Genomic DNA, 22,425 nt, shown 5'->3' on the forward strand with positions numbered 1-22,425 from the left:
TCATAAAATTATTTCATTGCTATTTCATAGTTGTAATTGTGTTATTGTTATGAATTATAATGTAAATATCTGATATGCAGGATATCTGATACTTGACTCCCAAAGAGGTATAGTCCCACAGGTTGAGAACTGCTGCCCTAAGCTCTCTTTGCTGTTTGTGAGTGATTCAGTCTCCTGCCCCTCCACTTCCAGGTCTCAGTTTATGTGAGGTAAACACAGAACTGTGGGCACAAAGCACTCAACTCCCAGCTCAGCCCAGAGACTTCACAGACCAGGACAAACCACTGACCTCTCCATCCCCCACCTCCCAAGAGGGGACTGTCCAAGTGGGCTGTGGAACTGACTTCAGCAGCTCAGTGGCTGGTAGAGGTCAGAGAGCTCAAGTTGGAGTAAAACCTTTCTACAAAGTCAGGGCTCTAGGGCATCTCTGTAAAACTGCCAGATTCAGCCCTTAAAGAGAAGTACTCAGGGGCTGGAGAGATGGCTCAGCAGTTAAGAGCACTGACTGCTCTTCCAGAGGTCCTGAGTTCAATTCCTAGCAACCATATGGTGGCTCACAACTGTCTGTAATGGGATCTGGTGCCTTGATCTGGTATATCTGAAGACAGCTCTCTCTCTCTCTCTCTCTCTCTCTCTCTCTCTCTCTCTCTCTCTCCCTCTGTGTGTGTGTGTTTGTGTGTGTGTGTGTGTTTGTGTGTGTGTGTGTGTGTGTGTGTGTGTGTGTGTAATAAATCTTTTTTAAAAAGAGAGAGAAGTACTTTGGTGTGGGTGCTCCCTCTGGCCCTGGATGACATTCACTCTTAAACTCGACAGTTAATTGGATGGATCACCATTCATCATCCACTCCTGCTCTGTCCCACATCCATCCTGGCCAGGGTTGCATGACTTGCTCTGGTCAATGGAATTTAGCCAGAAGGATGGGATGGGGGTGAGGTTGGGGGTTCTAGCTCTCACTATGGGTCTTAAAGGGCAAGTCCTATTTCTACTCACCCCTTGGGAAACTCCTACCTCTGCCTTGAGAACAGCATGTACCAGTCAGTCACTATCCCTGGATCCCAAATCTAACTCATCACCTTATCCAATGCCTGGTAGGCACTGTCATCACTGGCATAGGCCATTTGGATACTGAAGTCTTGTTGTGCTAGGACTGGGACACCTGGGGAAATGGCAAATGTGACTGTGTCCTCTGTCATACTCTTTCTCTAAGGATGCTAGCTCAGGGTCCACTACTTGCTACCCTCATTTTTTCAGCCTTCTGAGCTCCTCCTTGCATCCTAGACCCAATGTGATAACTTCTTCTGCTCCTCTAGCCCCAACCTGACACTCTGTGGCCCCATGCATAGATACAGCATAGATACATAGATACAGCATACATACATAGATACATCATAGATACATCATAGATACATGGATACAGCATAGATACAACATACATAGATACAGCACAGATACACAGATACAGCATAGATACAACATACATAGATACATAGATTCAGCATAGATACATAGATACAGCATAGGTACAGAACAGGCCCAGTTATAGAACAAAAGCTGACAGTGAAGGTGGGAAGCCATGAGACCAGTCCCTGGCTAGGCACCCAGATCAAACTATCTCCTGAACCTTGGAAAGTCAGGGCTAAAATTTGAACCTGGATCCTTTTGGCTTTATTTATTTATTTTATGTATATGAATAGACTGTCATTGACACACCAGAAGAAAGCATTGGATCCCATTACAGATGGTTGTGACCCACCAGGTGGTTGCTGGGAATTGAACTCAAGACCCCTGGAAGAGCAGGCAGTGGTCTTATATGTTGTGCCATCTCTCCAGTCCAACCTGGATCCTTTAAACCCAGGATCCAAGTTCTTTTTGCTGAGACTGTAAGCTTTGTAGAAGCAAGCCAATTTCACAGCACCTTGGAACCCTTGATCAAGAAAGAAGACGGCCTCTCCCATCCGAAGCATCACAGAAGGACCAGGTGGAATAGCCATTTTCATAGACCAAAATGGTAGAATATTAGCCACTATTAAGGCTCACCAGAGTCAAGGCTGGCTGAATTAAATCCTGCCTCCCTCATGACCCAGAAAGATTTCAAGAGGCTCTTGAAATGACCGCAACAGAGATTAGATACTGAGTCAGTCATGTATTTCCTCCTGGGCAACCAGAAAAGCCACAACTTGCAGTTAGTGTAAGGTCATAAGCCTGGGTATTAAACAAAGAGATATTAAGCAAAAGGGATGGATACTGCTTTCAGGATTGCCCACCAACTCATGGGCATGATTGTTATGGCAACCCTAGAGCCCATATGTTGTAAAAGGTAACCTTATAAGCTGGAAGAGCCTAGATGATGTGTCGTCTTCTAACCTGTGATAGAGTGAATGTGAGTGAGAACATACATGTATTGTGTTTATCTCTCAGTACTTGGAGAATGTTTGTTATAGAGGCTAGCATGATCTATCCTGACTAATACAGAATGAGAATGCTGTCAATTGCACATAACAGAAAAGGGAAGAAGTACATTATAAACACTTACGTGACTATTGTTATGTGGAAACATAACAAGGAGTTCAGGAATAAGAAGCTCCACTACCCAATTTGAAGGACACAGTCTGTCTTTCTGTTCAGTTTTCCTTAGGGTATTGGCTCTCATTCTCACACCAGTCAACACATCCAGAGTGGTTATTAAATGCCTGGCACTTCATCTGCAACTCAGGTAGGAAAAAAGCAAAGGACGGGGCAAAAGGATAAGAGCCATTGAGTCTTCCCCACTCAGCCAACTCTAAGGTTTCACTAACCAGGCCAGCAAAAATGCCAGTGACTGACTGACTAGTGCAGACAATACAGGGCTCTGCCTTCCCAATGCGTTCACAATTGGTCTCCTGGTTCCGTGGGACTAGCTTACCTAAGACCGACAAATCTCTACAGGCTCCTGAGCAAAAGATGAGCGTCATAGCTACTATGTGGTCAACATTAGCCCTCCTCTGCACCTAACACCTCATGGCTGCCCCCTTACTAAGAAGGGCTTCACTTAAGCTCAGCTGATCTTTGTCTTTTCAGTCTTTTGCCCTCAGCTCCATCCACCTCAGAGCATCATTTCCTCAGCTGCCCAGAGGCCTGGCTCCCATGCAGAGGATTGCTAACAGGGTGATGATCCTGAGTAGCCTGAGACAGCACAATGAGAGGTGGCACTATGCCAGGACCCACTATCATCACAACGCTCCTTTGTTAGTGAGGATACTGCTGACAGCCTCCAGTAGATCATTGGAAATCAGCTGAGATGGGTAAAAATTAGTCTGCTTGATGCTTGTGAGGGTAGGGAAGAGGCTCGATGGGAAAGAAGATGGTGAAAAGCAAGCTGAAAGGAGGCCTTGGAGGGAAACAATTTGAGTACTAACAAAGCTTTATACGCTGAGATACTCCTGGTAAGATAGTTTCTAATGGTGTAAGAGTGAAATCTTTAGAAATAGGTAAAATCACCAGTCATTGAAACAGATATGTATGTGTGTGTACAAAGTAGAGGTGGGATTGATTATGATGATGATGATGATGATGGTGGTGATGATGATGATGATGATGGTGGTGGTGGTGGTGGTGATGGTGGTGGTGGTGGTGGTGGTGGTGGTGGTGGTGGTGGTGGTGGTGGTGGTGATGACGACCATGATGACAGCGATGATGATGATGATGATGACAGACACACAGACAGATGATGGATAGATTAAATGATTGAGTGGGTGCATGGATTTGTGGATGAACAGATAGATGGTTTTCAGTCATCCAATATAGTGTGCATTCATATGAAAAGGTTTAGAGTGGGACGCTGCACTGAAAGAGACCTAAGTTTAAACAACAGGCACTCATGTATGGAAGACGCTGGAATGAGACTGCAGCCCTGCGTAGTGAAAACTCAGAAGATGTTTGTTCCTTTTCTCTACTTTATGCGTTTATACTTTTTTCCTTTATAAGCACACACTGTTTTTGTAACTGAAAAAAAGCTACTTAGAAACCATGAGTGTTTGTGGGCAAGCATGGAAAGGTGGATAGGGCTGAGGCACAGTCTGTTCAGCTGACTGAGTGCTCAGAGAAGTCACTGGCCCGGTCTGACTGTCCTCTCTGATGCCCACAGTTCTCACATAGCCAAGTTCAGGGTCTCTCCCCTGGAGCCCGTGACTCTGTCTAGCCCTGGCTTCTGAGGTCTTCCCTACAATCAGGCTTTAGCTGTGACACCTGGGGCACACCCCCTACCCAGGACGTCTTCTGCAGGTACAACCAGCACAAGTCATCTTGAATCACGGTCAGACCTGGAGATTCCCTTCCTCTATCTGTATTCCCTGAGGGTGGTCTCTCTGCCAGCAGAGACCTAGGCTGCTCTGTTGACCTGAAATTCCCTCCAAATACTGGGGCAATGTTCTCACATGCCCTACATACTGAGCAAAGAAAAAAATCTAGATTTCCTCTTATTTTAATCCAAAGTTAGATTGCTGCCATCCATCTTTATCTTTGTGACCTAATTTTCTTCCATTCCGGTGCTTTATAATTCCTTGCGACGGTTAATGTTGATGTTAACTTGACAGATCTGGAGACGAAGCTCTGGGCATGTCTATGAAGGATGTTTTAGATTAGGTCAACTGAGGTGGGAAGATCCACCCTAAACTTAGGTAACAGCATTCCATGGGGTTGGGCCCTGGACTCCAAAGAGAGAGAAAGTGAGCTGAGCCGCATCCTTGGTTGCTCTCTGCTGCCTGACTGTAGACACATACCCACATAGTATAGTCCTCCATGGTGAACTGTGTCCCCTTGAACTGGGAGCTAAAGTAAGCGCTTCCTCCTTGAAGCTGCTTCTTGTGAAGTATTTGTCATTGCAGGAAGAACAGTAATGAAAACCCACTCCACTGAACTCCAACGAACACCACACTGACTTGCAACTTCCCAACTTAGGTTATGTGGAAATCGGCTGCTTCTGACATTTTGAAGTTTGAAGCTGGCCCATTACTGAAGTCTATGCAATGTCAACCTCCTTCCCAATTAACACGATTTTTGTTTTGTTTTGTTTTGTTTTTTAAGGACACACTCTCAGGTATCCCAGGAAGCCTTGGACTAAGTAGTCAAATATGGCCCTGAACTTCTTTATTGGCAGTACTGGGTCCTGAACCCAGGACCTTGAGCATGCTAGGCAAGCACCCTACCACTGAGCTATATCCTCAGCCTTTGACCCTGAACTTCTGATCCTCCTGCCTCTCCCTCCCCAGTACTAGACAGGCTCACACCGCCACACCAGTTTTATTCTGTGCCGGGAACTCAACTCAGGGTTTTTCATGCACACTAGATTATGCATGCAGTCTCCCCAAAACCCCAAAACCCTAGTACTTCAATCAGAGGGGAAAAAATCTAAAAAGTTTCTACAGATTCTCTCTAGATCTTCTCAATTTTTCAGTAAATCAAAGCTTGCTCTAAGCAAATAAAATGTTTTTCTTCAAAAAAAAAAAGGAGAAAAGAAAAAGAAAACAGCTTACACGCATCTTTTTTTTTTTAAACTAAAAATGACTAAATATTTTAAGGACAGCAGTGAGAAGTGGCCAAATGAAAAGTAAGAGAATGACAAAGTTTATGGGAATCTGTCATCTAGAGTTAGGGAAAAGGGGAGCCACTGGTGTTCGTTACAGTAGAGAGATGAGGGACAGAAAGGATCCCTGGGGACCAACACTAGGTAAACATCCTCAACAAGTGCCTCTCATAATCTAACAACACCCCTCACTTGGAGCAGCCGGAGAAGGGTCTAAAAGGCACCCAAGTTAAGAGCAAGTTTTCCCAGTGAGTAGCATGGCCACTAAAAGGCCCAGAGCTCCATACGCTAGACCAGCTGGGTGCCAGGGATACCCATAACCCTGTGAATCTGTCTGTTGGACCTCGGGCCATCTTGCTGCCTGCTGTAGCCCGGCTCCTGTGAGCGCTGGGCTCTCTTTCTGAAGGCCAACTTCTCACCTGTAAAATGGGAAGATGGGGACTAAATTACACAGTGCTGTGCTCAGCAAAAGGGAGGATCACCAGAGGAGAATCAGGCAGTGAGCAGCTGCCATTATCCCTGTACAGCCTTCAGACACACACACAGACACACACACAGACACACACACACACACACACACACACACACACACAGACACACACACACACGCACGCACCAGGCACACGCACACATGCATATAACTAATTCCCAGGTCTTGTCCTCATACCTGCCCAGAACCCATCTCTTTAAGACTATCTCTGCCATCTGACAAGAACATGGAGCCCTAGCTCTGAGTCCCACTGTGTCTGGGGCCTTGAACTCTGCCCCTACCATATATTCCCAGGGTAATATATGTTTTTATTGGGTCAATCATGTTATCCTCAGTAGCAGTCCTTACATGTATTCCGTCTTCCCTGACCCTGCCCCATCTTGCCTGTCACCACCACTCCTACTGGTGGTCCTGAATCTTTCCCGTGCAGGCATCTGATGGTCAGCACCCAGCTCAGACCTTTCACATGCCCTCATCCCTGTGTACAAAAAGCTCTGGTGTTGAAACTGGTACCCAAGCCCTGTCTGTGCCTCGGGCTCCACCTGGCCTCATCTCTCACTGTGCACCCAGAGCCCAGTTCCACCCCTCCCCAACACACATACATCCTGCAGCTCAGGGGATGCCACCCGGCAAAGAGCCCCTTTCTCCTTCTAAAGACTCTTTTAGTTGCCCTGCAGGCTTCCTTCCCTAGGGCACTTCACCCAAGTCCTGCCTCAGTTTGTCCCCACCCTCTCAGGTCCAGGAGCCTCTCCACAGCCTGCTTCTCCTGTTCTTCGATCTGGATGGATACCTTGAGGGTCGATCCCCCACCCTACCCCATCCCACTGTCCAATCAGAAAAGCAGTTTTTGAGTAAACAGGCAACTCGTTCCCTTTAATGACCAGAAGCATGGACTCCCCTTCTCCAGTTCAAAACTTTACCCTGTCTGCAGGGAGGGAGGACACACTAGAGGAAAACATCTGGCTTGAGAGCTGGACAGAGCATGGAAAGAAATCTGGTGCCTACTGTTTACTGTGAGGCCGAACTTGGAAAGTAAATGTGCAGCCACAGCATGCTGAGTGGGTGGAGACAGCAGGCTCTGGTCTCTGCTGACCAGGCAACTGGGGGCTCGGACAGGCTAAAGACTGCCAGCCTCGGGCCAGCTCTCTGCTGGATCTCTCTCTCTCTCTCAAAAGGGCTTTCTGTTACTGTTCCCCTTGAAGGAATAGGTGGAGATGGGGCACTTGGGGACAAGGTATCAGGATACTTGGGGTCTGCTGGTGTCCATTTTGTTAATGCCAGCGAGAAACATTGGTTGCAGCATTTCTGACCAGTGCAACTGCAATCATAAATGGACAATAGAGAGCTTACAGGAGGACAGTCCCACGCCACCTTACAGATGTATGAGTCAGGAAGGAGAAGCAGGGAAGAGAAGCTGCTTGGATCTGAAATCACTGTGGGCTGGGTAGAACCAGAGGGCAGCCACACTGTCCCCAGTTGTCAGCCACATGCCCTCAATCAGCAGCCTGATGTCCCCCCATCCCCAGACAGTCTAACCTCCAGGCATCCTGACAATCTTTCTCCAAGTCCCAGCCAGCATGTCCCCAGAATACACTGACATGTCCTTCTCGTACCCTGTCAGCCTGTCCAATTATCCTGACACGTCCCCAAGTGCACCAGTCCCCTTTCACACTGACCATTGAGTAACTAGGTCATTTCAGAGTTCCAGAACTTCCTGCAGTCACAGCTCTGGAGAGGGCTGAGCTGGGGAGGACTTCCAGCACATGCAGGTCAGTCTGGCCATTTCACAAGTGGGAAAACAGAGAAGGAAGGGACTAGCCCAAGGATGCATAGCAAGACAGGGCCAGTGGCAGCTTCCTGTGCTATGCTGAGACCCAGGAGGGCTTTTTATCACAGCCAAGCTGAGGGCCAGGACCATCCATCTCACTGTGTGGCTAAAAACCTCGAGCCTCACTTTGGTAAAAGGACACCAGTGGCAGCCATTCCCTGTCATTACATGGACACTGTTGTGTAACCTCTGCCCTAAAGCCCCAATCTGCACATTCACACCAACTTTCATCCCAACTCTGAGAAGGAAGGAACAATTACACCCATTTCACAGCTGAGGAAACTGAGGTTTGGGGAAGGTTAGGTATCCTGTCTTTGTTCATCTGGGGTCAGGCTGGGTCACATGAACCTGTACTGACTGCTACACATCCAGAAGTATACTAAGGCTCAACTCCCAGCATCATGCCTATCCCCGCCCCCCAGGAACCAGTCTTCCTTGCTCACATCATGCCAGGGAAGAAATCATGCCATAGAGTGCAGAAATCAGTGCCCTTGTGATAGATGACACATGGCCCCGGGTGACTTGACACTTACTGTTCAAATTGCCTAGCCTCCCTCTCTGTGACTTCAATAAGCACAGGATGGATGGGTTTGGGAGTGTAGGGGTTTCTGTAGGAAGCACAGGCTGAACTCAGGGCTACATGAATGGCATGGCCAATGATTTCCTGCACAGACATACAACCCCTTCCCCCCAAGCCAGAATGTGTGTGTATGCCTGAGGTAGTTGTTCAGGAAGCCTCCTCCTCTACAGGACCAGGATTGTAGGATGTAATCTGGGCCAAACAGGATGTCCCTGGCTGAGCCTGACACTTTCCTGTGTTTGCTGACACAGAGTGTGTACCCCTCATCCTGGTGGCCTTGAAAAAATGTTATCACTGTTCCCTGACAGGAAAAAAAACAAACAAACAAACAGATAAATCAGCATCGTTGGCCTAGAGATGACCTTGGAACTGCCTGGCTTCCGTGCTGCTCGACACAAGAGATGCTGAGTCAGGGATGACTCCAAACCTCCCACAGAAGTGATGAAACATCTGCTTGTGACTCTGGCTCCAAATGTGGCCATGGACTGAGGCCTGTGGCTATGGAAACTGGAAACTCACTCTACCACCTGCCCAGTGTCCTCGGTGTCTCAGTTTCTTTATCCATAACGTAGACCTAAAGCAGGACCTTCCTCCCAGGGAACTCTGGGAGTGTGAAAGCAAGCCTTGTCTGCTGATGAAGGCCACAGCCCCGGGTGTTAGGCATAAGCAATATGAAAAGTCAGGTGTTCTACGCAATGGTCGCTTTCTTTTCTGTCAGTTCTCTCCACCTTGCTCTGTCCAGGTGCCTGAGTTCACTGGGGTTACACTCTATAGACACCAGCCTGTTCTAAGCAGTCAGCAGATGTTTAACCTGCCCCCAGCACAGTCCCTGCCTTCAGTAACTCAGGCCCTGGAGGATGGGCTGGCCCTGTGACTCGCTTCTTATGAATAGAACACATGTGTTATAAAAGTGATGCCTTAGGTTATAAAAAGCCTGTGGCTTCCATCCTGCCTTCTCCTGGATCATCACTAGTTAATTGGTATGTGGGTGGGTGTCTGTGAGTGCTCATGCGTGTGAGGACAACCTTGAGTGTCCCTGAGTAGTGACATCCATTCACCTACTGTGAGGTAGGGTCTCTCACTGGCCTGGAGCTCACCGATTAGGCTATACCGGCTGGTTACCATGGATCCACTGGGCTCCACCTGCCTCCAACATCTGGGATTCACAAATGCTTGCCACCAAACCCCACAATTTTATGTGGCTTCAGGGACTGAAATTGCAGTCATTGTACTTGTAAGGCAAATACTTCACTAAGTAAGTCATCCTTGGAGCCCACAGGTCATTGGTTTAATCGTGAAACCACACTGTGGAGGGACAACTATAAACCTCTCCGATTATATCTTGAGGTTGGTGAAGGTCTGGGCCCTTCTAAGGAATCTAGTCAGAAACTGTAAGGCAAGCCTGACCCTCTTAGGTGATCTGACTCCACATTCTGGGTCGGTCACATGAAAATTGGGAAATGAAAAGTCTGGAAGATGAAGTATCTTTAAACGTGAGGCAGTGGTGCACGTAGCTGTAACATGCTTGACCCGGGCAGCATGCTGCATCCTCCACGAAGCCTCCGGTAGCACTCTGTCCTTCCCCTGGATCAGCTTCCCACTGCACTCTCAAATTTCAGTTAACAGGCAGGCCTGCTCCATCAATGTGACCATGGGCCCCTGGAGTCGAGACTGGGCCTTAGTCACCCAGGTGCAGCCTGAGCTAGAGTCTGGCACTTAGCTGACTCAGCACCACATTTAGTCAATGAGTAAGCGACCTAAGCAACAACTGTCACCTGCCTGGGCACTACCTCACATGCCCTGTCCTCTGGCTCTTGGGAAGCTGCTTGACTCCCTCCATCCAGAGTCCTCATGCTGGCCAGTTGGGCTTAAGCCCAGTCCCCTCATCTGCCCCAGAAGGAGGTGACAATGTTTTCCAGCACTTGTCCTCCACAGGTATTGGCAAGTCCCCTCGCCTTGATGTCACTGGAACAAGACAGAAGAGGAACCAGGAGTCAGGTCCCTTCACACATGGCTGCACTGACCCCCACTCCCACCCCACTCCACCTCAAACTTGCTACTTCCTGAGTGGCAGTTTGTTTGAGGCCACAGAGTGGTAGAGCTGCGATCCCGCAATGCAGTAAGGCTACTGAATCCATGCCAGAATAGGTTCCCGACATTGACCTGGGGATGGCTCGTGGGCTGATGGGCACTCCTGGGCTTCTCACAACACAGTTGGTTGTTGGTGACTCCGACCCCTAAGAAAGATATGTCCACATTCCAGAGTGAGTGAGATCTTGTTTGGTAAAAGAAACCTTTGGGGTTGGGGATTTAGCTCAGTGGTAGAGCGCTTGCCTAGGAAGCGCAAGGCCCTGGGTTCAGTCCCCAGCTCCGAAAAAAAAAAAAAAAAAGAACCAAAAAGAAAAAAAAAGAAAAAGAAACCTTTGTCATTGTTGTTTAAGGATTTTGAAGTGAGATCATCCTGAGTTAGGGTAGGGACCTAAGTCCAGGCACAAGTGTCTTCATGAAAGACAGAAAAGAAGGGTTGGTGGGATGGCTCAGTGGGTAAAACCCTCCCTGTGGGAGCCTGACAGCCGGCAATCAATGCTCACAACCCAGTCTTCATGAAACTGTCCTCTGATCACACACTCAAGCTGTGATATGCTCATGCACACACACACACACACACACACACACACACACATTAATTTATAAAAAACAATCATTTTAAGACAGAAGACATACATAGTTGAGACCTCTGTGTGAAGACAGATGCAGCCATACGCCAAGTGAACCAGAGACATCCATCCAACAGCTGCCAGCATCTGGGAGAGGCAGAAATGATTCCCCAGACTCCCAGAGGGAGAGAGACCGTCTGACACCTAGACTTTGGGCTTCTAGCTTTCTGACCAGGAGAAAAGAATCTTCTATTGTTGTTAAGTAGCCAGTTTTGAGGTCATTCATTTTGGCAGCCCCAAGGGACAGTACAAGGTCTTCTGAAAGATGATACTACTTTTGCATCATATTGAGTAAACCAGGACTGCCTGTCTAGCCTGAGACAGACCAGACTTCCTTATCCCACTTCCTCAGGGACTGGGAAGGAGATGCCCCATGAACCTCCCTTGGGCAGCTGTGACACAGGGCACCTCAGTGAGCACCTTTGAGCACCAACACCTCATGCTCCATGATTGTGGTGGCCTGTGACAGGGATGTGTCACTGCCCTATATTGATGGCAATGTCTTCTGTATGTTGAGAGAGTTGGGGCTGTATTAGCCAGCCTTTCTTATTGCTGCAACAAGGCACTACTTAAGAGAGGAAATGTATATTTTGGCCTACAGATTCAGACTGGTCAGCCGTGGTCACTTGATCCTGTGCACTTGGAAGAAACAGCATATTAGTGAGAACATGTAGGTAAGGCTCTTCACCTCATACACATTGGGAGAGGGCAAAGGAGAAGGGAGAGAGGACATATTGGGGGGGTATGGATCCAAAGACTAGGAATATCTTTCCTGAGCCTACCCTGAGTGACCTACTTCCCCCAGCTAGATTCCACCTCCTCAGATTGTCACAGCTTCCAAAAATAGGATCAGTGTCTGGGACCAAGTCATCAACACATTAGCCTGTGGGAAATGTTAATTATTCAAGGAGATATAGCCACCTGATCCCTCAGCGCTCAGCTGCAGTGGGGGTACTTTAAAGTTTGGCAGAGTTTTGCTAGGGTGGATATAAAGGAGTGACATGGACCTAGGGATAGGATAGGAGTCCCTCGTAATTGGGTGCTATGTCTCCAGTACTGTATCTTGGTGTTGGGTGGTGCTTTGAAAGAAAATAGCCCCCATTGGCTCATACGGAGTGGCACTATTCAGAGGTGTGGCCTTGTTGGAGGGAGTGTGTCACTGGAGGTGGGCTTTGAGGTTTCAAATGCTCAAGCCAGGCCCAGGTCTTGCTCTCTACCTGTGCATCCAAATGTAGCACTCAGCTCCTTCTCCAGCATATGTCTGCCTGCATGCTGCCATGCCTCCCACCATGAGGATAATGGACTGAACCCCTTGAACTGTAAGCCTGCACCAATTAGATGTTCTCCTTTGTGTGTTGCCATGGTCACGCACACGGTCTGTTGCTCCTCACAGCAATAGAAACCCTGTGACTGTTTGCTGTGACTTTGGTGACTTTTAGGACTATTTCTGGGCTAGCTTCAACTATCAGTTCACTGAATATCTCTTTCCCTCTGGGCTGGACAGCTGAGCACCCCTAACAGAGTGGGGTGACTATTTAGCATCACGGTCTGCAGCATGCGCAGGCAGACTTCTGCCTGTCTGCAGGTGTGCTGGCTTTGCTTGGTTGTCAATGTGACTATATCTGGGATTGAACCCCAAGCGGCTGGGTACACCTGTAAGAGATTATTTCTGTTCTTAATTAAGTCATTTGAAGTAGGAAGATCCGCTTTCAATCTGCAACCTTTGAGGTGGGAAGATCCACCTTTATTCTGGGCCACGGCTGGTGACAGCCTATATAGAGGCCATGGGAAATGAGGCACTGGACAGTTGCCTGCCCTCGCTCTCACTGGCAAATCCATCCCTTCACGGGCATTAGAGACAACTTCTTCAGGATTCTGGTGTACACTGAAGACCAGCTGGGACATCCAGCCTCGTGGATGGAACAACTACTCCATTCTTGGATTTTTCCACTGGTAGACAGCCATTATTGGATTAGTTGAACCACAATCTGTAAGCTACTCTAATAAATCCCCTTTATATGGGAAGGGGGGGCACAGAACAGAAGAAGGGGGAGGGAGGGGCAGTAGGTGGAGAAAGGGAGAGATTCATTCTATCTGCTCTAATCCTCTAAAGAAACTTGAGTAATTCAGTGGGTGAGCAAGTTCCCTTCAGTAACCTTCAGACCTGACGCACATGATCAGGTAACTTGCTTGGGTCCACGAACACTGTGAGCACCATCTCTTCCCCACCCCAGCTCAGCCTTAAGCTACTTCCTCTAACTGTGTTGTAGCCTAAAACTCTCTGCAGAACCTCTGATTCAAGGGAACCCACCCACAGGGGTCCCTCCTGGGTACCCTAAGTCCAGGGCTCTCCCTACCAATGCCCGTGTGGGATGAGGATGTGGAAGATTGGCTCTGGCACAGGGGAGAAAATAGCAAAGACACGTCTATCTTGCCTTCATGCCTTTCCCTGTGCACAGGTTTTCCCCTGACACAGGTGATGAGCATCTAGCAGGGAATGAGAAAATCCTTGGGACTAACATGGACCTACCTGTGGCCAGTTTGTATTTAACACCATTTCTATACAAGCTCTGAAATTTGGCTAATGTGTCCTGTATGAAGGTAGCAGCTGTTCTAGAGTCTGAGCCTAGTTTGCCCAGAACTGAATATTGGAGTCACCAGGCTACAAGAAATCTCTAAGGCACTATCCAAACTTCAGAGTCTCAAACAAAAGCTAGTCTCAAACAAATAACCAGCCTGCCAGGGACAGCCTTTTCTGATGGAGAATTAAAGTGACCACGTAGAACATGTTGTTAGAGTGTTCAACCACTTTCTCATCCATTTAAATAAACAACCAAACAAATAACAGTGTTGCCTGACCCATAGAGAGCGGTATTGTTAGGAGATGTGACCTTGTTAGAGGAAGTATGTCACTGTGGGGTGGGCTTTGGAGGTTTCCTCCTATGCTCAGGCTCCACCCATTACAGAAGAAAGCTTCCTTCTAGCTGCCAAGGATGTCTTCTCCAGGTTGCTCTCAGAATTCTCAGCTCCTCCAGCACCATGTCTGCCTGCGTGCTGCCATGCTTCCTGCCTTGATGATAATGGACTAAACCTCTGAAACTGTAAGCCAGCCCCGGTTAAATGTTTTCCTTTATAAGAGTTGCCTTGATCACAGTGTCTCTTGTCTTGCTTTGTACATGTTTGGTCCAGGGAGTGGCACTGTTAGAAGGTGTGACCTTGTTGGAGTAGGTGTGTCACCGTGGGTGTGGGCTTTGAGACCCTCACCCTAGGTTCCTGGAAGGCAGTATTCTTCTAGCAGCGTCCAGATGAAGACTCTCAGCTCCTTCTGCACTATGCTTGCCTGGATGCTGCCATGTTCTTGCCTTGATGATAATGACTGAACTCTGAACCTGTAAGCCAACCCCAGTTAAATGTTCTTCTTTAAGAGTTGCCTTGGTCATGGTATCTGTTCATAGCAATAGAACCCTAACTAAGATACTAAGACAGACAAACAGACAGACATTTTTTTGAGGCAGGCTTTCATTATGTATTATGTATTCCTGCCCTCTCCTTTTAGAGAACTCTGAAGGACAAGAGGAGGGCAAGAGATTGGTCTGAGAGGAAGTATAAGCCTCTGTAAGGGTTGCTCAGCTCAGACCTTAAGTGAGAGGGGAAGGGTATGCATGTGACAAACCAGAAAAAAAAAAGTATCATTGCTCAGGAGGATGCCAGACAGTGGGAAAGGAGGGTGTTCGCCATCTCAACTGGAATGTACCAGCACTGAGAATTCCAACAACTGCCATCAACTCATAAATTAGCTCCTAAAATAGCACCTTGTGAGCTTCCAGGAACAAGAGGTCCATAAACTCCAAGAATATGGGGGCTTAGAGGGACGCTAAGAGTCGTCTGTCCCTAAACCTAACAGCTGCAAAGCAAGGACTGGGGTCTTCCTACCAGCTGCCGAGGAAGGTACCAGCTCAAGATCAATGTTAACCCACCAACTGCGGGCCAGTCCATGACAGTTGTGTGAAAGAGCCCACTCTGGAGCCACTCAGTCGCCAACCGTGGAAACCGAGTGTTAGCACGCACACTGTTCTCACTCCTGGACACTGTGCTTTCAGGTGATTGGTTACGTGGCAACACGGAACTAACAAATCCCACACAGCAGGGATTGGAACTACGTCCATGCCACAGGACAGGAGAGGTCTGTCACCAGTACACACCCAGGCTACCAGAGCCTCCTCTCTCAGGTGTGCAGGGTAGTGCTATTAAAAGCAGTAACTGTCCAGACTCGAAGTGACAGAGACTGCCTGCCAGCTGCCCAGGGCACAGGTCCAGCAGAGGAAGGAAAGGTCTGCAGGAATGTCTAGCCCAACCCCAACGGACTACTAGGAAAGTAAGAGTCTGAGCATTGATTGGCTCTGAGTCCATATAGGACAAGGCCCCTGGGCTCTACAAAGGGCCTCAGGGACAGAAACTCACCATAAACACAGGCTGCCCATCTCTCAAACCACACAACTGCCTTCATCAGCGCTGACCTTAAGATCAAACTGAGACATGGGAAAGTACTCTGCAAACTATAATGTGCCCTGTGAACTCTAAAGCGTGGCACAAACTCTGAAGTGCTTATAAGCAGATACCAAAGACTATTGTTTTCTCATTAAAAACAATACAACTGTCGACCCATTCCAAGCCACCAAATGTCCTGGAGATGACAACACTGAATGCAGAGCAAAGCCCTTCCTGAATTCCAACAGAGCCTAATTCGGTTACTGGATTTATTTTGTAACCAGCTCTGTGGCCTTTTTAGGTGAGTCATCTTCCCCATATGTTAAAAAAGGAAGTCAGGCTGGAAAATCTCCAGGATCCTTTCTAAGTAAAAAATGCGGGGACTTTTATATTGCATTTCTAAAATTTTTAATTGTGTGCGTACGTGCATATGTATGTATAGTGCATGTGCATACACAGGTGTTCATGCCATGTTTACTGATAGAGGCCAGAAAGGATGTCAAATGTCCTATTCTGACCTTTCTCCTTATTTTCCTGGGCCTGGGTCTCTCTGAACCTGGAGCTAAGCTGACAACCACCAGCACCATCCTGTCTTCCCCAACCCTGAGTGCTAGGACCACACCCCGCTTTTTATATGGACTTGGGAATTTGAACTCATAGCCTCATGCTCGGGCAGCAAGCACTCTTGCCTGCTGAGCCATTTCCTCAGCCTCTGAAAGTTTTATAAACCTATATTTTGTGCTACTTGGCGAAGTTTATGAGGAGAGGTAGGGAGTCGGGTATTCCCTGAAATTACCATGAGATAACTATCCTCAGAATTTGCCTTGCAAACCTGCTCCGTTCCTCTACCTGCTCTGCCCATTAGAGTATTGTCTACCATGAGCCTAAAGGGTCAAAGCAATATAGTGAAGTTTAATTCATTGGTTCATGCTGGATTTTTTTTTGTTCTAGGAGCAGAGAACATACCTTTTTCTTGGGTTATAAAAAAAAAAAAAAAAAAAAAATCTTGGTTGTGGAAACCTGACGGGGTGGCAAGAGAATAAAAAAAGGACAGAGGCGCATAAAGAAAAGCTGAGGTCAAGTGGGCTGAGTGCACTGTGGAGTGGCACTAACCAGGAATCTCCACATATCTGTTATGTACAGCACGGGGTGCAGGAGGTTAGCTAGTCTCTGTGTGATGTCTTTATAAGGAGCAGTCTCAGGCTGTAAACACCTGGGAGGAGGAAGCTGCAGGCGCTAGTTTTTGCACACGCATGTCAATTGTTTATAAGTGTTCTTGGACAAGAAAAGGACTCTGCTAATTTCCCATGCGTCCTTGATGTATGCCCACTCATGTCAAACATCACACCTTCACGTATAACTTCAGTTTCTCCAGCCTTCGCTCACTCCCTATGCCTTACTCATCCAAGACGATTTCTATAAATTACAAAGAACAAGGGCCTAGGGAGACGACGCAGGTGGGAGAGTGCTTTCCCCTGGTGTCTTAGTCAGTGTTCTACTGCTGTGAAGACACCATGACCATGACAACGCTGGTTAAAAAAAGGGGGGGGGGGTTGGAGGTTTAGCTCAGTGGTAGAGCACTTGCCTAGCAAGCGCAAGGCCCTGGGTTCAGTCCCCAGCTCCGAAAAAAAGAATAAAAAAAAAGGGGGGGCTTGCTTATAGTTTCAGGGTTTACTCCGTTATCCTTGTGGTGGCGAGCATGGCAGCACACAGGCATAGCTTAGAGTTCTACATCTGCATTCGAAGGCAGCAGGAAGAGAAAGCCACTGGGCCTGCCTTGGGCTTTTGAAAAACTCAAAGCCCACCTTCAGTGACATACTCCCTCCAACAAGGCCACACCACCTAATCCTTTTACATAGTGCCACCAAGCATTCCAATCTATGTGCCTATATGGGGCCGTTCTTACCCGAAGCACCACATCAGGCAAACATAAAGATTTGGTTTCAATCCCCATCACCCATATCAAAGCTGATGCAATGATATACATTTATATTCTCAGCACTCAGAAGGCAAACACAGGTAGATCACTGGGGCTCACTGGCCAGTCTGGCCTACATGTTGAGTCTCTGGCCATGAAAGACCATCTGTCAAAAAATAAAGTGGACACCTCATGAGGAAAAACACACAAGGATGACTTCTGACCTTCCCACACAGGATTGAACATGCAACACCACACACTAAACATACACACACCCCTAAATGTACATGGTTAGACACACATACCAAGAACAGAAACTGTAGGCTATTCCACAGATCATGAGACCCAACAAATACCAGGTTAGAATGCTAAAAATCTGAACAGCAGGAAGGAAGGAAGGAAGGAAGGAAGGAAGGAAGGAAGGAAGGAAGGGAGGGAGGGAGGGAGGGAGGGAGGGAGGGAGGGAGGAAGGAAGGAAGGAAGGGAGGAAGGGCGGGCAGACAGATAAGGATAGATAGATAGATAGATAGATAGATAGATAGATAGATAGATAGATAGATAGATAATAGATGACTGAATGATAGATAATAACAATAGATATAAGACAAATTGATAAATAATGGGTAGGTATGTGATAGACATATAGACGAAATACGATAGATAGATGATATGTAGATAATAGATTATAGATGAGTAGAAAGATTTATAGATGATAAGTAGACACCCACATGCTATAAGATACATAGATAGGCAGATATTTACATACATATATAAGTAATCTATTTGAAAACTAAAATATTCTTCTACTGGGCTCAGGCAATGAGATGGTAAATACGGCAGATCATTAGACTATGATATGTCCCACACTCTGTGCTCTGCCAAGGATTAGCCGGCAAAGTCATAAGGAAAGATGCTTTGGTTAGTAAGATACAAAGCAGTGCTTCTTCTCGGGAACAGCAGCATGAGTAACTCCAAGGGCTGCCAGTAAGGAAGCAAAGCTAGCAAAACTGTCCTGGAAGACGAACCAACACTGAAAGTCTCTGGGAACTACCTGAATGGTGCGCATCCTGTGATGAAGCCAAGAAAGCCCATCAAGCTGAACACAGTGGCACATAGCTGAACCTCCTGAGCTCGGGAGGCAGGAACGGGAGACTTACTACAACAAGAAGAGATTAGTCTATGTAGTAAATTCCAGACCAGCCAGGGGCCACCTAGTGAGACCCTGTCTCAAAGGACAAAGAGGAGGAGGGCAGCTGTAGAAGCAGTTCCAGAGCACACGGACGACACAGATAGAGAGTGTACGGAAGCTGTCATCCTGATTGATGGCATTCATGCGCAAGGCTACAACCTCAAGAATAATAAAGATCAGATAGATAGATAGATAGATAGATAGATAGATAGATAGATAGATAGATAGATAGATAGATAGATAGATAGATAGAGATAGAGATAGAGATAGAGATAGAGATATCAATAAAACACAAAAACAGTCTCTGGTGTGTGCACGGCTCTGCACACACTAAAAAACCTAGAATTAATGTACCCTGGAATGAATGTAGATATGAGGCCAGGGGCTACATCAGACCAAGTATCTCAATAAGGATGGTGATAAAAATAATAATACTGAAATAAATGACCTACATAATTTTTGCAGCATTATTTTAGAGAGCTTCACCCAGAGACTATAAAAAACAAAAGTAAGTGACCTGGACAACAGAAAACACGAAGGAATCTTAAGCTCCCACCAACACTGTATCTCTTTGGGACAGCTCAGATTTCTAGAAAATGCTTGCCAAGGGTTGCTCTAAACACTTCCTCTGACTCGACTCCTTTGCCTTTCAATTCAGAGAAAGAAAGTTTCTCTGAATACTCCCTGGACAACATCCTTCCTTAAGGGCCTCCCTGAGTATATCCCCTGAGTCACTCCTGTCTGACATCACAGGAAACAGTGGTGGCTCTGGTGTTTGTGGTCCATTCGCAGTTGTGGTACTCGCTCAGTACCCTGCACAGTAAGAAAAGGCAGCCCTCAGCTAGGAAGAGACCCCGACTCCCCAGTCCTTCTGACCGGCCATCACTGATCCCAGCACAATCAGAGGAACACTCAGACCGGCTAAGCAATGTCATTTACTACTATCCTGCACACAGGGAACTTGACCTCCCTAGCTCTCAACCTCTCCCCCGCAGTACACACAAACTGGATCTGGAATTGACTAAGAGACACTCCAGAAAACGATTTCCTTGGTCAGATGGTTTGAAGTAGGGTGACCTCTCCAACATGTGACGTCCAAATAAAGAAGATGGGAGATGAAAGCAGTTTGCTTTTTGCTTGCTTTCATTGACTCTCGCTGACAAGTTCACCTCTGTTGTTGCTACATTCCTTCACTGAAGTTAGGACTCAACGTTAGGCTTCACCGTGGACCGAAGGCCAGGGGTCAGATCTTTGGGGTCTTCAGTACCAGAGTAGAACTGCTGAGGAACCCAGTTAATGGAGAGAGCAACTACTCTGGTTGAGACAGTCGTCGTTGGACTGCCCAGATAATGTCATGTAAGATAGTATACACGTTAATCCTATTGCTTCTGCCCCTCTAAACACAATGCTGCCATACATGAGCATGAGTGCGCTTGACACGTTCCTTCTCGGCTGTCCTCTGCCCTTTCCTTGCTCCACGACTGTTACTCCGGACATGTAGACTTCCATGCTGGGAGGGAGCTTTGACCAGGAGGCACCCCAGGATTTCCAGACTACTTACAAAATAAACGGAAGTTGAACACAAGGTGAATGACCCTTGTGTTCATTGTTGAAAGTAACAACGTCTGCCAACCAGAGCTGACAAGGACCACGGGGACCCTGTGTCTTTGATCTGCTCTCTGGGAAGTGGGACCCAGAAGCTGGGTCGGTGGACAGTGATGGAACCCAGGTTGGCCTTGATGTATTGCAGATGGCCACTAGCGTTTACAACCCAGCGGCCAGGAATCATCTTTGAAAGCCAAACTCTGGACCGTTTCTCTCTGACAGCTTTAATTTCTAATACAAATATTTTGAGATAAAATCATTAATCCTATTTGCCTCGTTGGGACTAGGGTTAATGGAATAATCCCATGTTCTGACTAAGACAAGCAAATGGTCTCACTCATTCCTCCCTGTGCCATGCCTGGCTCTCACAGGACCAGAATAATAGGCCATTTACCAGCATTAGATCTAGGGATACTCAGTACACTGAGTACTAATGGTACTCAGAGGCCTTTAGGAACCAACAAGAAGCCACCTCTACTACAGAGGCAGGTAAATACAAACAAGTTATAGGAGCAAGGATCACACTCTGTCCAGAGAAGGCCCCAGGTCCGTAGAGGGGTAATCCCTACTTATCCCCTTTTCTTAGATTCCTTCCTCAGGCTGAAAGGATGGGTTCTTGGCACACTACAGAACCAATACCTATCCTATCAAGGCCCTTCTACAAGGCTGGGACAACAGAATTCCTTCAGGATCACAGAGAAGTTATTTCCTGGAGAGGAGGGCCTTCATATGGCATGAGTTCCTCACTTCTAATGCCTTCTGGGCCATATCACTCCCTCCTCTGACCCCTTGATGGGCTGGATCATATCCTACCAAAATATGTTGATGTTTTAACTCCTGGAAGCTTACTAAGGGCCATTGTACACATAATGAGTAAAGTTGAAGTTAGGCCCCAAAGCCAATGAGACCTGTGACCTTATAAGATGAGAAATTTGGGGCCAGGGAAAGAGCTCAGTCAGGGAAATGCTCACCACACAAGCACAGGACTCCCTGAGAAAACCGGAAGCAGCAACACACACTTGTAACTTCAGCATGAGAGAGGCAGAGACAGGCAGATATCTTGAGCTTGCTGGCCAGCCAGTCTAGCTGAATCAGCAAACTCCAGGCCAAGTTCCTCATTTCAATAAACAAACAAACAAGGTTGATGGCACCTAAGAATGACACCCCAGGTTGACATCTGGTGCACACACATCCACACTTATGCACAAACACTCACCCAGACCTACACACACACACACACACACACACACACACACACACTCGCTCACTCTCAGACTTGCACATACACATGTACAAAAGAAAGAGAAGGGGTGCTTGACCACGGAAACACACTGGAGTCAGGGATGTGGCCCCTCCATGACTGTGGATATTGTGTTGCAGCTACAAAGTAAGGACTGTCCGCTAGCCTGGTCCATGAGAAGGCAAAGAAGCATCTTTGCCAGTATGTCACTCTTGGCACACAAGCTTGGCCTTGGGCTTGTTGCCTCCTGAACTCCTGCTACACGAAGACACCTACTTTGTGGTGCTCTGTTCTAGCTGTCATAGGAAGCTAATACGAGTCCTAAGCTCTGAACCCATGCATCCCATCCCTCCTCTATCACCACCCATAGGACAGAGAGAGAGCTGAGCCCATGAACCCAAGCCATAGGAGAAGGTTGGTTTCCAGATAACTATGTAAAAGCACAAAGGTCTTAGCATAGCAAGGCTCAGGGTATGTGGGACAAGAGAAGGAGAAAGACAAGGGAGGGTCCTAACTTGGGAGGGAGTGGGGCAGGCTAGAAATAGGTGGTGTGGGAGAGGTTGAGATGTAACCAGCTCTGATGCTGATAGACGGGGACCAGACCTCATCATGACTTCTTTTCGCTTCCCAGGAAAACCTTGACATTCTAACTTAAAGAAAGGAAAAGGTCCCAGACACACCTATTTCTAATATTAACATACTTGGTAACACCAGAGGCCCTCCTGTTATACCCAACCTACAACTGATGCTTCTTGCCTAGCCTAACACGCACTAAGCTTGACACTGCTTCCTCGGGCCGCCTCAGCCCAA

General features: G+C 47.3%; 1 long non-coding RNA gene across 1 annotated transcript; it reads left to right on the forward strand.

The window, feature by feature from the left end:
- Positions 1-1,611: 1,611 nt before the first annotated feature.
- On the forward strand, positions 1,612-9,390 carry LOC134485184 (uncharacterized). Its single transcript, XR_010063171.1, has 2 exons — positions 1,612-3,422; positions 8,767-9,390. It is a non-coding gene; the product is annotated as an uncharacterized LOC134485184 (long non-coding RNA).
- The last annotated feature ends 13,035 nt before the right edge of the window (positions 9,391-22,425 follow it).

This window comes from Rattus norvegicus, chromosome 1, assembly GCF_036323735.1.
Source record: "Rattus norvegicus strain BN/NHsdMcwi chromosome 1, GRCr8, whole genome shotgun sequence".
Lineage (NCBI taxonomy): Eukaryota > Metazoa > Chordata > Mammalia > Rodentia > Muridae > Rattus > Rattus norvegicus.